This window comes from Lepidothrix coronata, unplaced genomic scaffold (genome assembly GCF_001604755.1).
Source record: "Lepidothrix coronata isolate B3197 unplaced genomic scaffold, Lepidothrix_coronata-1.0 Scaffold111, whole genome shotgun sequence".
In the NCBI taxonomy this organism is placed as follows: domain Eukaryota; kingdom Metazoa; phylum Chordata; class Aves; order Passeriformes; family Pipridae; genus Lepidothrix; species Lepidothrix coronata.
The window spans coordinates 537256-552802 of record NW_016690291.1 but is presented as its reverse complement, the minus strand read 5'-3'; the positions used below and the strand labels follow the sequence as shown (position 1 = coordinate 552802).

General features: G+C 40.8%; 1 long non-coding RNA gene across 2 annotated transcripts; it reads left to right on the top strand.

The window, feature by feature from the left end:
* Positions 1-13118: 13118 nt before the first annotated feature.
* LOC108502045 lies at positions 13119-15156 on the top strand. 2 transcript variants are annotated; one of them, XR_001876332.1, is made up of 3 exons: positions 13119-13353; positions 13469-13689; positions 14619-15156. It is a non-coding gene; the product is annotated as an uncharacterized LOC108502045 (long non-coding RNA). The 2 variants fall into 2 exon arrangements; XR_001876331.1 differs by having other exon boundaries at positions 13469-13773.
* The last annotated feature ends 391 nt before the right edge of the window (positions 15157-15547 follow it).

The window sequence follows — 15547 nt, the reverse complement described above, 5'->3', positions numbered from 1 at the left end:
AGGTTTGTCAGTTGAGATAAAGGCAGGGAGAGATCACTCACCAATTACCATCACAGGGAAAAACAGACTCGACTCGGGGAAATTAATTGCAGTTATTACTAATCAAAATTAAAGTAGGATAATGAGAAATAAAGCAAATCTTAAAAACGCCTTGCCCCTACCCTTCCCTCCTTCCCAGCTCTATCTCCTCCCCCCAGCAGTACAGGGAGATGGGGGATGGGAATTATGGTCAGTTCATCACAGATTCTCTCTGCTGCTGCTCAGGGAGAGGAGTCCTTCCCCTTCTCTAGAGTGAGGTCCCTTCCATGTGAGACAGTCCTTTGCAAACTGCTCCAATATGAGTCCTTCCCACAGGCTGCACTTCTTCACAAACTGCTCCAGTGTGGTAGGTCCCCTGCTGGGTCACAAGTCCCACCAGGAAACCTGCTCCAGTGTGTGCTCCTTTCTCCATGGGTCTGCAGGTCCCTGCCAGGACCCTGCTCCAGCATGGACCTCCCACGGGGTCACAGTCTCCTTTCAGTCATACACCTGCTTCAGTGGGGACCTCCTCCATGGGCTGCAGGTGGATCTCTGCACCTCCATGGATGTCCATGGGCTGCAGGGGGACAGCTGCCTTACCATGGTCTTCACTATGGGCTGCAGGGGAATCTCATCTCCAGCAAATGGAGCACCTCCTCCCCCTCCTTCTGCACTGCCTTTGGTATGTGCAGGGCTGCTTCTCTCACATATTCCTGCTCCTCTCTTCTCTGGCTGCAATTAGTTCTGCACAACAACTTTCTTTTCCTTCTTAAATCTCTTATCCCAGAGGTGCTACCACCATTGCAGATGGGCTTGGCCTTGGCTAATGGTCAGTCCATCTTGGAGCTGGCTGACATTGGCTCTGTCAGACATGGGGGAATCTTCCAGCACCTTCTCAGAGATGCCACTCCTGCAGCCCTCTGGTATCAGAAACCAGCTCCATAAACAGAATTCATAGAAGTGAAGGTAACAGGACCTTTGTAATTTGGAACAAAACCACACAATTTATTTTTTTTATTTGTTGCTTAACATGGTGGCTCTATGATAACTGTCACTCTTCTTACTTGTAGCATACACAAAGGCAGTAATATTATAATACAAAGAGAATTAAAACTGTTTTTGCATGCCAAAGAAGCGACTGCTCATTTTTAATAAGCCATCTGTTTCATTTAGAAATTGGCTGTTTATAAATTTCTTTTAGTCAGCAAAATACTGGCTTCTTCCACTAATATTGAGAAAAACCCACAGGATCCAACTAATAAAATGTATTCTATTTGCAATGTAAAACACCCGCAACAAACCCACTGATTGAAAAAAAGTTACAGTGTGAGGCACAGTGTTAAATATTTGTGACCAGGTGAAGCCATGGGGAGTAGAAGGAGGTGGGTGAGGGAGGGAGGGCAGTACCTGTCCAACCCCATGGGCAAACCTCCCCTGCACCGTGCTGGTCAGAAGTATGGTTGGGAAAAGGAAAAGAGGAGGGAATCTAAGTAGTTACAGTGATGTTCTGTATTTCCCAAGATACTTCAAGGGGAGTTCCAGAGCACAAAGTGCTCATAGAATGAGGTTTAAAACTGCTGTGAAAGTTTCTTGTTCTCATGCCATTTTGGAGGGTAGGGGAGACACAGCAGAAGATCATATTTCAGTGGTTAACAGCTGAGTTTCCATGAGAGTTTTACTCGATAAAGTATACTGATGGTGTGTTTGGGAGGGCCCTGCTTTGTGTAGTTTGCAGCACAAGTGAGAGAGCATATGCAAGGCAAGAGAGGAATATGATATAAAGGGCAGGCTGGGAAGAGAGGCTGCAAACATGATCCCTCCTTATCAAAGGGAAAGCTGAGAGATGGCTTGAAGGAAGGGCTTAATGCGTAACAAAGACGCTGAATGGTTCTTCAGCAAGACTCTTGCTGAGGATTTTTCAATCTTGCTGAGAAAGGCACAAGATGGCTGCAAACCGAAGGTAGATAAAATGAACCCTGAAAGAAGATGCAGTTTCTTAGCAGGGAGAAAAGGAATAATTTATCAAGGAATGTGGTAAATTCAGCATCTCTTGATGTGTTTATGGCAAAAGTAAAGCACTTCTTTTAGGAGAATATTTAATCAAGCACTCAGAAGTTATACAACTTGCTTGTGCAATGGTTATGCTGTGTGCTTGCGATTATTTTTCCTTGGCTCTGGAGCAAGTGAATAGATGAAGTTCCCCATTTATTTTCTTTCACAGAAAGAGAATAAAAACCCCTGCATTGTCCCAGCATATTCATTGCCACTGCTGTTCTGCATTAAGAAATGCCTATAACAAAATCTCATTATTTAGAGTTTCTGACAGTTGCCTGCAGTGGTCAGACTTTATTCCCTTTCAGCACAGATTTGCTTGAAAATATTTTGTTTGGGACTGGTTGGGGGTGGCAACTCTTTGCTCTTGCAAGTTAATATCATTCTTTTTGGTTGTTCTGCACATTCTTTCCACATGCTCGGGGTCTCTTTGGTGGTCATTTTTGGGATCAGAATGAAGTTTCTCTCCCACCTGGGTGCCATGGTGCCTCAAATGCCATGCTGCAGCAACACTCATGGCTGATCCACTCCCACACGAGCCCCTGAAAGTACCCAGAAGTGTCGCCCTGGCCCACGGTGTGGCACTGTCCTGGTCATTGGTGGCTGCTCACACCAGGAATTTGCAGGGTTTGGTGCTGTGCTCTACTTGTGTTCTCCCATTGTTTGTAACACGCAGGGTGCTGGTATAGCCAGCCCATCCTTTGCCAGTCAACGCACTGCTCTTGCAGGGCTGTGGGAGAACATGACCAGCCTGGGCTGACTGGTAGGGCACAACAGCGGATTTTCTCACTCACTGAGAGACTTGAGGCCAAATGAAGGTACTGGACAAATCAGAATGAGCAAAATGATTCCAACTTTGGAAAGCTTAGGAAAGCAAATGAAATGATCTGTTTGTCTGTTCTGGCCACAATGAAGTGACAAGATATTCATAACATTTTAGTTGTGTGGCGGTCGTATAACAGAATATGTAATTCCAGTCCTCCTATAAAACTACCTAAGATGCAGCAAAACTTGTGGAAAGTAGATTAATCTGTTACCTTTTATAGGTTTTGGAAGTAATTTCAATAAAATCCTTTTGGTTTCATTATTATACTAGACTTTTCCCTGAAGAAATTGATATTTTATTATGATGTTTGTCTTGGACTTTAAAGATTTGCAGTTTAATGTACTCAATTACTTTTGTTACTAGAAAAGTCAGAAAGCAACCTGATTAAGATGATAGAAATTCTGACTTTACTATCCAAACAATTCCATTTGGTTAGCAAAAAAATTTGGATCCAAATTTTGTTGGCAGCCAGAAGACTTGTAATTGGGCTAAAAATAAGCAGGCAATTAGTCTGAGAAAAATAAGAACTAAATAATTTACTCATGTCTCTTTACATTTTGTGCCTTAATATGTTCTGATTTGAATTTTTTTCTTTTGTTTTTGGTTTTTTTAAGAGTGCTTTTGATAACAGTCATATGGTAGGTTATAGCCTTGTTCTTCTGTTGTGGGAAAAGTGGGAAACCAAGTTCAAAATTCCCTTACTGCAATACTTCTTTGGAAAACAAGAAGTCAGGCAATACCAAAAATAAGATTTTGAATGCTACCTTAGTTTAGAGGTATGCTGTAACAGATACATCAATTTAAATACTTTCCATAATTCAATTGATTTCTTTGTTGAATGTGAATCTAAATAAATCACACTTGCTAGCACAGTCTACTAAATGAAATATATAATGTGGCCAATTTAATGTTCTCCTAGGAACTGGATGGAATCTTGGCCCCATGGAAGTCAATGGGAGTTGTGCCACTGGCTTCAGCAGGTCCATTTTTTTCACATCAGTTTTGAATATGCATGACTAGTGTGCTTGATTTTGAACCTTAATGTTTGGTTTTACACTTACATTGGAAAAGAACATTTTAAATCCTATCAGGAAGGAAGCCAATGCATGTTCTTAAACCTTTGGTATTATTTCCTTTGGAAGAGCTAGACAGAATAAAATATATTTTTTCTTTATCTGATGGCAATATGCTGTACTGAAAGGAAAAGCATTTCAATCTAAATTCAATTTTGTGTTTTCATATGTGTGTGTATTTGAGTGTGTGTATCCTACAGATGTTATTTCCTGTTGGCTTAAAATACTGTTAAATATGGGGACAGGCACCATAGAACTTTTCTTTGTAAACCTTTGCCCATTAGGAATTGAAGGCTGGTAAGAAAATCAGTTCCTTTTTGGTATCTGGAAATTCACAGCAGATGGCCCTGGTTCTCTCATTTACACCATTCTGGTTTCACTGATTTACGTTGTAGTAAATCCTGATTATCCAGCTATGAAAGTGGAATCAGGACCAGCATTTTGGCAACTGGCTCTGACTATAAAAACAAACACTCAGTACAAAGGAGCAGTTTGTGGCTTTGATAAAAAATGTTGAATTTTTCCTGCTTACTTCACTGGAATGTGGATGTCACTAAAATGTAGTGGGGTTCTACTGTAGTAGCCTAAGTTAACTTTCTGGTAATGAGTGAGGGATGGAATATCCCAGAGTAACAAAAAATGAAAAAAGGTATCATTTGCCAGTTATAGAGCAACCTGATGTAGTTAGTGTTCGCAACGTTTGCAAAAGCAGGTTTTGTTTGTATGATTTTTCACTGCTGCTGCAACTTCTGTGAGGGAAGAGCAGTGAAATCTATGCCCAATGTACTGTAGGCAAAGACCTGATTTGACAAAATATAATAGCAGATTTAATTTCCATTTTGTGTGAGAGATATTTAGCATCTCTGCTAAGCTGTAATATGGCACTGTGCTGAAATCCATAAATGCATAACTTTCCTAAACTGCAAATTTAGTTATACTGAATTTGCTAGGTTTCCATAAAATTGCTGTAGAAGCTTTGTGGTGACAAAATTCTACATAAATGCAATTTGCAGGTTTGTCACTTTTTCAGCTATATTTTCCATCCTTCTCATCTTTGTGTTATGGAGAGATACTGACTTTGTGGAATCACTGCAGAAAGTTATAAATGATGTATGAAATGAGAAATCCCTGCTCAGAGCACAGCACTTAATCTATGCTATTTGCTGTGAAAGTCAGCTCAGCTGCAAGCAGAAAAGCCCACCAAATCCAGAAGCTACAGACTAAGAAAACTAAAGCACACTCTAAGTATTTTTTTTTCCCACTTTGTACCTGGGATAAGCTGGGGCATGGTACTAGGGCTGCAGAAGGTCACAGAGAGGACAGGCTTTCACAGATTAGATGTGCTGAGGTGTTCTGCACAGGCTGGGGGTTGAGTCTGTCCTTAAGAGAGAAGCTTCTGTGCTGCACTTTAATGGGAAAGGGGGATACAGGGGTAGCGGCTGTGCTGCAGGAGAAGGGGGTGCACTTAATTCCCATGACACTGCATGCCCCAGGACTTTGCAATGTGAATGCTCAGTGTCTTTGTGCATGTAATGGTCACAGCACTTGTGTGGGATTGCTTGTCAGCATGACACAGTTTATCTCACCTTGTTGGATCAGCAGTGACATTGCAGCATGCACAAAATCCTCACCAACTGCTGCCATCCTGCAGAATCCAGCCCCGTGGAGAAGTACGTGCGAAAGAGAAAAAGTAATCCTGAAAGGATGCGGTGATTTCCTTCTCCTCAACCATTACAGATTTTTTTTGGACTCCTGCATAAAAGCTGCAATTCTGCACTGGGGTTAGGGAGGCTAGTGCTTGTCGGTTGTGTCTTTCTTTAAAGAAGGTGTTTGTTCAGTTGTTGTCTAAAATTCTGTTTTCCATGAAAATTGCTTGGGCAGAAAGGTAAATTAGCCCCGCCTATGAATAGGAACAATCAGCCACTTTGTGGTACAAGCAGCTTGCAAATAACTTTAGTGGTTCCTAAGAAGCAAACATCTCTGCCAGACATTTGTAGAGAGCAACACCATATACAGGTAACAGCAAGCTTTGGCTTATCATACTGTTTATTTCCCTTATTCTCTCTACCCCACTGTGGACTCCCTGTCCATTGTGGCTGGCTGCTGAGAAGGATCGTGAGGGAAATTTCAGCTTCTGCAATCCCAGAGTTGAACCTGGGCAGGAGGAGAGAGCAGCTACATCCCTGTCACAGGCAGAAGTGGTCAAATTCTAATCTTCACTTTGGTTATCAACTTTTCTGGGAAACTGCCTCTGCTGATGTCCCCAGTAGCTTACTGCAGAGCTGTCTGTGGCTGCAGACTCCTTCCTGTAGCTGCTGTGCGTCCTGGGGCAGCCTTGAGTTCTGAAGGATGAAGTGTTTAAATGTGTGCAGAGGGTCAACTTGGAAAGACCAGGATTTATTTACAGGACAGTAGGCCTGCAGTCTAGCACACAGAGCTACTGCTTATATCCTACGTAAAATAGATGACTTGGCACTTGGCAAGCGCTACAGGTATTGCTAAAGACATGTTTCTTGGCTCATCCATCTCTTGCAAGGTGCAGAGGAACTCTGGCAGCGATATAGAGAGTCTGGGGGAAAATAGAGGCACATGAGTAATGGAGTAGTAAAACTCAGTTCAGCTCCTTGGCACTGCAGACTCACAGCTAAGCCCTAGGGTCTTAACTTGGGAAAAAAAATTATCTGGAGAAGTCAAAGGGAGTTTTATCTTAGAGAGCCACTCAATTGCTTGCTTGTAGTAGGAGTAGGTGTTCAGCTGTGAAGTTCCCTTTCTTTGGCTATATGGGCTGTGACTGGGGGCAAGTATCTCCTTCTAGTATCACAGATGATAAAAAATTAATCAGAAACACAATTCTAACAGCTTGAAAAATCTGCCATATTATTAGGAACAGCTTCTAAAATGCTGAAGAAAACTATAATCCACTGCTAAAGCACATCTTGGAGAACTGAAGGAGTTTATAAATAATCATTAGAATAAACTGCTTCCTGCCGTGAGGCACATCTCTTATTATGTCTGCTATGTCCCTTTTGGCTTTCTCAGTGCATCATCAAGCATGGATTAAGGTCAAATAAATTTAGGATGAGTGAACACAACAATCTTGACTAAGTTTCCAAAAATGTGAAGGGCATGATCTTGTGAGTGAACAAGTGCAATATATTAAATTCCACTAAAATACTCATATTTCAGCTGGTTCATTAGACTCTTTCTCGAGAAAAATGTATTGACAACATCAATATGTCAATAAATACACACATATTATGTTTAGAATAACTATGATAGAAGTGAATATGCTTCATTCCTACTTTTAAAGTACTTTACTGTTCATATTATGTTCATGTTTGAAATAGTATGAGTTGTGGAGACACTCCAGATTTGAGCAAGCAAGGATTATATTACATAATATTATTCTTATGTTTACTGACATTTCTCTTAAAAGAAGTTAGACTCCTAGACCAACTTTTTATTGTCTATGTGTTTGGTTCCAGCTTGATGTGGTTTGTGCCTCCCTTAAAACCACGTCAATAGTGCCAGTTCTAACTTTTAGCTTAAATAGGTCTTCCTGCTGCTTATCCTTAGGTGTGTTTCCAGAAAGCAGCAAGCTGCCAGTCACTGGCTTGCTAAGGCCAGGCTTGTTCACCTCCTATTCTAAGAGAGACTCTTTTCCCCTGGTGGGATGATATGGAGCTGGCAAAGGATGCCTATGCATAGTGCCTTCAGCAGCATCAGAGCTGAAGGAGAGATGGCTGTAGGTCCATCTTAGTTTCATCTCTGCAGTGAAAGAGGATAACAAACCTCACAGCCATGTGGAGAGAATGCTGACCAACCCTGAAAAATGAAACTTCATCAGAAGATATAAGTAAATTGGGTGCAAGGAGTGCTGGTGGGAGCTTCCATAAACCTAGGCAGGAAGAAATAAGGGGGAAAAGAAATGAATGTGAGCAGGGCAAGGAGTATGCTGCAAGCATAAGAAACACCCTGTTTCAGCATCTGCAGTAAAGAAGAATGCAGTTTCCCCAAAGAACAAACCTTCAGACAGCTCTCTGAGCTGCCTTAGCATGGTCAGGGGGACACTTCCCTACAGCAGCCAGCTTTCCATGCAGAGATGAAATCACAGACCCCCCAAGGAAGCCAGTTATTACTTGCAGCCTGTCTCTATTCTTTGGCAGTGTGCCGAATGCATTCTCCATTCTGTGCTGGTTTTCCTCCTCACTTCTGAGCTTTATCTTCCAGATTTTTGTTGACCTCCTATGTATTTTGTGTTATCGTCTGGTTTCTCAGCTACTGTTATTATTGATGTATCAGTTTGGTTTGGGTTTTTTTTCAGAATAGAGTCTGTGTGTTTTTTATAGTTCTGCACACCAATCTTGCATTTTATAATTGGTACTGCAATGAGCAATTGTTAGCTGTAGATGCTGTTGTCTGTTCGACAATTTGCAATATTTTTTTTTTCGGTTTCTAGGAGCCAGAGTGATTAAGGTGTGTAGCTAAAATTTGTCCCATGCTATAGATAAAGTCCCATAATGTTTTAGGTGTGTTTGGACATTTTTTTTGTTTTGTTTTGTTTTTCACTAGCAAAATCTGCTTTATCATTTTGAGTATAGAAAGGGAACTGATTGCAATAAAAGCAGAACGAGATTTATAGTATGTTCTTATAAATAAAGCCACGCTGCTCTGCCAAATTATGTAAGACATGGCATGTTGCATTGTTCTGTTCTCATAATCTATGGTGCCATATGGACTTAAAAAAGTAGGACTATTATATGGGTTTCTGCAGCATAATTGGCATTGACATTTATATTGATTGAATAAATGAAATAACATGCACAGTTCTGACAATCTTAGCAGATTTGTAAGATTACAGCAGTGATGATTCCATGTCAGCAAAAAAGTCTTTAGGAATTCAAAATGAAGCCACAGCCAGTTCATTAATATACATATGTTTGAAACTGTAGCCCTAACAATTGAGTTCTCTGCACTGAACGCTATAATATATATTGTCATGAGCTATATGCCCTCAGATCGTTTCTGTGAATTACAAGAAAATTACGGAGAGGAGAACATTTTATTATTGTGCTTTTCATCCAGGGATACAGCCTTTCACTGAGGAAAATTGAAAACACTGAAAATTAAAATGTAAATGCATTTATCAAAAGAAGAGGAAAAAATTGAATCCTGAACTTTAACTGCTTTTGCATTTTACTTCTTCAAAAAGCAATTTTGATACTTACATCTCAAAAGGACAAGTAGTCAGGCTCTGTAATATCTATTTGGATTCTTACTAATAAGTGACTGGCTGTTCGTTGCTGTGGGTTTGAAGATTTGTTTTAGTAAAACAGCATGGAAAGCTGTGTGTGCATTTATTTGTGTGATTGCATACTCTGAGAGATAAACAAAATAATTATACATTTATTTAGTGTTTCTCTTCTTTCTGTTAAACATGTTCTTTTTTGTGTTTCTTACAGGTCAGGGCCACATTAGATAGGGTATGAGTCACTTGTGTCTTTGTCGGGAAGAAAGACAAGACAGAGAAACAGTGATGCACACTAGAAGATTCTTTAAGTGAAATTTTGCACTTAATAGACAGGAAAAATGCATAATTTAGGATTTGTTAAAGCTGGATTATTTTTCCCATTAGATTAAAAAAATATGTATTTTTTTTTGGTTTGCATCCTAACTTAACTGATGATATGTTAGGAACCCCTAAGAAGAAGCCCATCCATATGCTGAAGAAGACCATGGGCTCAATTTCCTGCAGAGGAAGAGTGTTGGACAAAGCATGGAAGCAAGTAGAGTGTGCAGCAAACTGGGACAATATGTGCTTCTGATGCTGCTGTGTAATGTAAGGCAATAAGAGGTTGATTGTATTATCTGAATGGAGAATGTGCCTGTTTGTGCAGTCCTTACTGTATACACAGCCAGAATAGTTGACTCCCTGTAGCTAAAATCCATTCAAATCCTCTACAAGTGACACAGGTAATGAGTAGGTAAATCCTTTGTATAGCATTTTTGATGCTTTTGTAATTATTTTTCTTTTTGTTAACTTTAGAAACATATTTTTTATGGTTGTTATTTTCTGAACTCCTTCATATTGGGTAACAGCGCTATTCCCCCTAGCTTTAAGTGACAAACCTGACAGAGTTAAGGGCCTAATGCCAAAATGCCCACCTATGTGTAAAACCAGAAGAGGCATCAGAAGAGCAAATGAGCACTGTTCTTCCTTCCCTGACTTACACACGTCCCTAGTGACTCTGGCCACATAGTGGGATGCTGATGTGGTCAGACACCATGAGTTTACAAGCTATTCTGTCCTTCTGCTCCCAGCTCTGTGCCCAGGATTTCCAGCCCCAGAAGGAAAGGAAGGGGACCATTACCAGGATCATGTCCCTGGATCATGTCCACCTCTGAGTGATACTTTAACACAAATCATACCTCCACATGGATAAACAGATTCCTTGACTGGCCAGTTTTAAAAGGATTGGAGACATTTTGAGCAGTCCCTTATACCAACTGTTGGTTCCTCCTTCCACTGTTACGGGTAAAGCATCCCTAATCAGAATGGTGAAGAAGGATGAGTGTCAGTTTTGATGGACCCTCCCACCACACTGTGATGGGAAGGGGAAGGCAGCCTTGGATGGGGATTGGTACTGCATTGAAGGAATTTATCTTTCTGCAGTTTTATCCTCAGTGTGCCCTTGACTAAGTCATCAAAAGTGGCCCATTTTTCTCAGATCCTCTGTCTTTTCTGTGCTTAGCTTGGAAGAATTCAGACCGAACATACCAAATAAAGTAGATGTTTGTCTGTCTATTTTAGTGTTCCCCATTGTATTTGGAAGACAATTTTTACCTTTCCTTAATATTTTAAAATAACTTTCAATTTCTAAGGTGGTAAATAAGCATAAGAAACACACACAGTGCCATACATAGCACGATGACTATAATGGAATAATTGGCACCAAGCAAAAGTTACTGCCTTTTAGGATCTCAGATACTGAAATGGTTGAGAATTTTCTGGGTTCATATTTCAAAGAAAATAACTTGTCAAGTAAAGAGATTTAAAAATTAGTGTCTACTTATGCTAAAAATATTAATAGCATTTTTTAATAAAAGAAAGTAATTATCTTTATTTAAAATAAATTATTTAAAATTGTTCTATTTTTTTTGGTAGGAAAATCCTTTATTTTTAGTTCTATTAAAGTATCTGATACTTCTTTTTACTTTGAAAGGAAAATTACTTCAATGGTTCAGATGCTTCAGACAGTAGAGTATCTTGGGCTATCAAAATAGAATACAACAGTCATGATCAGAAACATTTTACTTTAGCATGTAAGCCATTATTTCTATAAAATCATTGATATTCTTAGGATTTAACAGGCATGTTTGGTGAATTTATTTGCATCTTTCCAATGTTTTATGCATTTCTTGTTCCAGTTTCATCTCTGTTATTTCTGTTCCCCTGTCTTTCTTGAATTTATGATTAATGTTTCTTTAGGCAACAAAACAATACATTCCAGACCAAGAGTTATGCAAAGACATAGCAATTTTTTAGAAATAAAACAAGTCAATAAAATACCAGTATATAACAAGTTTCCTCTCCATGCAAGAGATCTTGTAGGCAAAAGTTATGCTTAGACCAAAATAACAACTGTCCTAAAAGGAAAGAAAAATGGAACAGCAAGAGATGTTTGTGGAAAATTCCAGTCACTACCTGGATCTGGATACAATTGCTAAAGAGGACAAAAGAACTAATGGCATGGATTTAATGGATCAAGTTTCTCTTCTGCAGTTCGTCTCTTTATTAATGGCCCATGAAAAGTGAAGACCAAGAGATTTGCACCAAAGAGCTGCCAGAGACTAAACCAACCATTACCTCTTGAAAGATCGCATCGTTGATGCTTTAAATTAAAACTTTATTACCATTGTAAAATGTCCGTGAGTTATGAAATATATGGTTTTCAGGGAGTGGTCATTATTTTTTCAGCTAAAGAAGTGTCCTTTCCCCTTGGGAGCAGTGTGAAATGGAGCCCTCTGTAGGTCTTCCTTAGCTGAGATTCCTGGCCAAAGACTATTCAACTTTTGCCATCCACATCTGGTTCTTTCTTTGTTCTATTTGAAAGCAATGAACCAAGCTTTGGGTCACATCTGCAGGCCCTACTCTAACAGTGAAATAAAAAGAACCATATTTATTTATGGAAGAAAAATAATAGTTTTCCAACTGATCTAAGACAAAGATGGGGTTTGTTTAGCCTGAAGTAAAGGAGACTCAGCGAGGACCTTATCGCTCTGTACAGCTACCTGAACGAATGTTATAGGTGGGTGTTGGTCTTTTCTGTCATGTAACAAGCAATAGGACAAGAGGAAATGGCATCAAGCTGTCTCAGTTGAGGTTTAAATTGGATATTAGGAAACATTTCTTCACTTAAAGTGTGGTCAAGCACTGGAACAGGCTGCCCAGGGATGTGATGGAATCAATGTCCTCAGAAGTGTTCAAAAAACATGTGAATGTGGTGCTTAGGGATAGAGTTTAGTGGTGCAGTGCTGGCTTAATGGTTAGATTGGGTGATCTCAGAGGTCTTTTCCAACCTTAATGATTCTATGATTCTATGATACTATGGTTTAGTGGTGAATATGGCAGTAATAGGTTAGTGGTTGGACTTGATGGTCTTAAAGGTCTTTCCAACCCAAACAATTCTGTGATTCTCTGACTCTATGGTACAGCCTCCTCCTGCATCTAGCACAGGAGTGCCTTGGGAAAAAACCTCCCCTGCCTCAGGCTGCTCTGCACCCACCTGATTTACACCTGAAGGGCAAATACTTTGAGACCTGTATACCATCATGGCCCACAGGGATTTGGATCAGCTGGTTTTGGGGTACAATTCACTAACAGGACTGTTAGTGGCTTAGTGACCACAGCTGGATGGAGGAGCCAGACAGATACCTGTGGAGAGCATTGACTGCCTGTTCGACAACCAAATATTCTTTGTGCGAAGGAGAAGGTAGTATTGTAATGAAGATTCAGAAGTTTGGAGTTCCATACTGTGACTCAGGAGCATTCAGGCTGTCATGGGTTAAGATTGGCCCCCCCTGAGAGTCGGGGGGCTCAGAGGTGATTGGGTGCCGGACAGTGTTCCCTGGAGAGCCAGTTACCACTCGTCTTGTTCGCCTCTGCTAAAAGTCACATATACACAGCACCGGAAGCTGTTGGCAGTGTTTCTGTTGGTGTCTGCTGCGTGTGGGTGTAGAAGGCCAGGGGGTGGCTGGGCTCCTTCTCCCCCCACTCCGAGGGGGAAGGGGAGCTCTGCAGCCCTCCAACTCTGCCTAGGCCAGAGTTAGAGACAGCATTGGAGTGAGTGAGTGTTTGTGAGGGACGTGACTCACAAACAACTGGTAAGCGAGAGAGAGAGAGAGAGAGGCAGGCCTTGCGGCCAGGCCCTCTTCTTCTTTCCCCCACTTTTTGCAGCCAGGCTGCAGAAGGGGGCTGTTTTTCCCTTTCGCTGTTTAGTGGGAGTGAGGCTCAGCATTGAAGCAGATCCAAGTGGACGGGCTGATAATGGAGCAGCTCGGCGCTAGGGAAAAGAATCCCAGGCGAAATTGGAGACAGGCCAAAGGGCTCGGGAGTTGCCCTACAGAGATTTGACTGGGGGCAGCCGAAAACTGACTTGGAGGAATGAAGATTCCAAACGCCTATTGTGATAAGCTACACTACAGCAGCAGTGAACCGAGGTATGAGACTGAGAGGGAGAGATCACACAGCAGAAATGACACAGGACCAAGGAGAAAGGACTCAGAGCTACCTTCTTGGACTTTGTGAGGAAGGAAGGACTTCCACAAACAGCTGGAACTTGATGAGGGGGGAGCGTTTGGGTCCCTGAACACTCCCACGAGAGAGAGACTGGTTACTTATCAGCCTGAAAAGGCTTTTCCTGGACTAAAGTTAAAAAGAGAAGCTTCGAAGAGACTGATAGAAGTGTAATATATATATATATATATAGTTGCTTTTACTTTGTACGATATATTTATTTACGTAAATAAATGTAAATACTTCCCCTTTCCCCTATAGAAGCCTCTGGCCTGAAAGTTTTCTCTTTGTTGTTAGGATAAATTTTGGGAAGGGGTGGGGAAGCTTGGTAATTGGATTTTGGATTTCTAATGTGGCTCAAACTGCCACACAGGCCTAGCTTCAAAATATCGCTGTGCGAGGGAAGTACCTTAATAATTGCTGTGTGCAGAGGCAGAGCTTAGCTCCAAAGAACTACTTTATGCTAGACAAAATTGCTCTCACAGACGCTCAATCACAAGACCTCTTGTTTCTGAATAACAGAAATATTCTCAGCTGAGAAATTTGGTCACTGATAGTATTGAGGCAGCTTGAGAAACAGCCACTTCTCTGTCAGTGGTGGGGAATGTAGCATTTGTAGTTCTTCTGCTCAGGAATTAATGGGACTGCTTTCCAGGACACAGTATAAGGATCTCCTGCAAAAATGATGTAGGTGCCTAAAACAGGCAAAACTAAAGTGCATATACTGAGAACTGTAATTTTGAAATAGTTTTCTTGAATCTTGCTTACATATGGAGGAATCTAAACTCCACAGCTGCCTGAAATTATATGATTGTGTGGTTTTTAATTTTTTTAATTATTTTTTATTTTACAGTGAAAATTGGGTCACTTATGAAGAGTCTTAGAGACTCCGTCTCACCTTCCTGTCCTGCTGGAGATGGTTCAAACATAAATCTCTCACCTTTCCTCCATATGAGAGGCTCAGCCACTGTGATGCTGGTACAGGAGCTGGAGTGTGGTGTGAGTGGGCAGAAAGTGTCTGTTGTCTCTCTAACTGAAGCTGTTCCACTGAACAGAAAAACCTTCTCAAATAAACAGATCAACAAGACCTTGTATCCTCTAGCAGTTTTTACAGTCACCTAGCAGAAATCTGCATACCAACCCTTCACCAACATGCATTTGCATGCCTTTATATTGAAAAATCATTGGAAAATATATTAAAAAATCTGACCCTGTGATCTTTGTTTCCACTTTTTATTAATTGGATTGTGCATAAGTGCTCTGTGTAGGAGGAACATTTATCAGAACTATGAAGCTTTTCTTGCTGAATGGAAAGAAGAAAACATGTTCAATAAGCTGGTGTATGTGTCTCATAAGCTAAGCTTCAAGTTGATCTTAAGATCCCACAAAGTAAAGGGCTGCTTATAAAATATGTCTTAGTTTCAAAGTATGGAATCAAAACCAGTTGTTGGTGGCGATACCTTCTGTGCATCCCTGCTACTATCCACAGAGAAAGAAAGTGCAGGCAGCCTGAGACACTCCCTGATAGTCTATGCATAGCACAGAACTCTCAGAAAAAAACTCAGACAGAAATTTATAATGTTCTTTCTCCCTATCTCTGTCTTGTTCTCTGTCCAGCTGAGGCCTGACTGCACAGGCATCCTGGCTTATACAGCTGAGAAAGTCAGGTCTCAGTGCCTTCCTGGTTTTATGCAAAGATTTTATTTAGACTCTGCTCTGTTTCCTAAATTTGAGCCTTCTGTGCTTTACTGATGTGCATTTACAGCTGGACAATTCCCATTA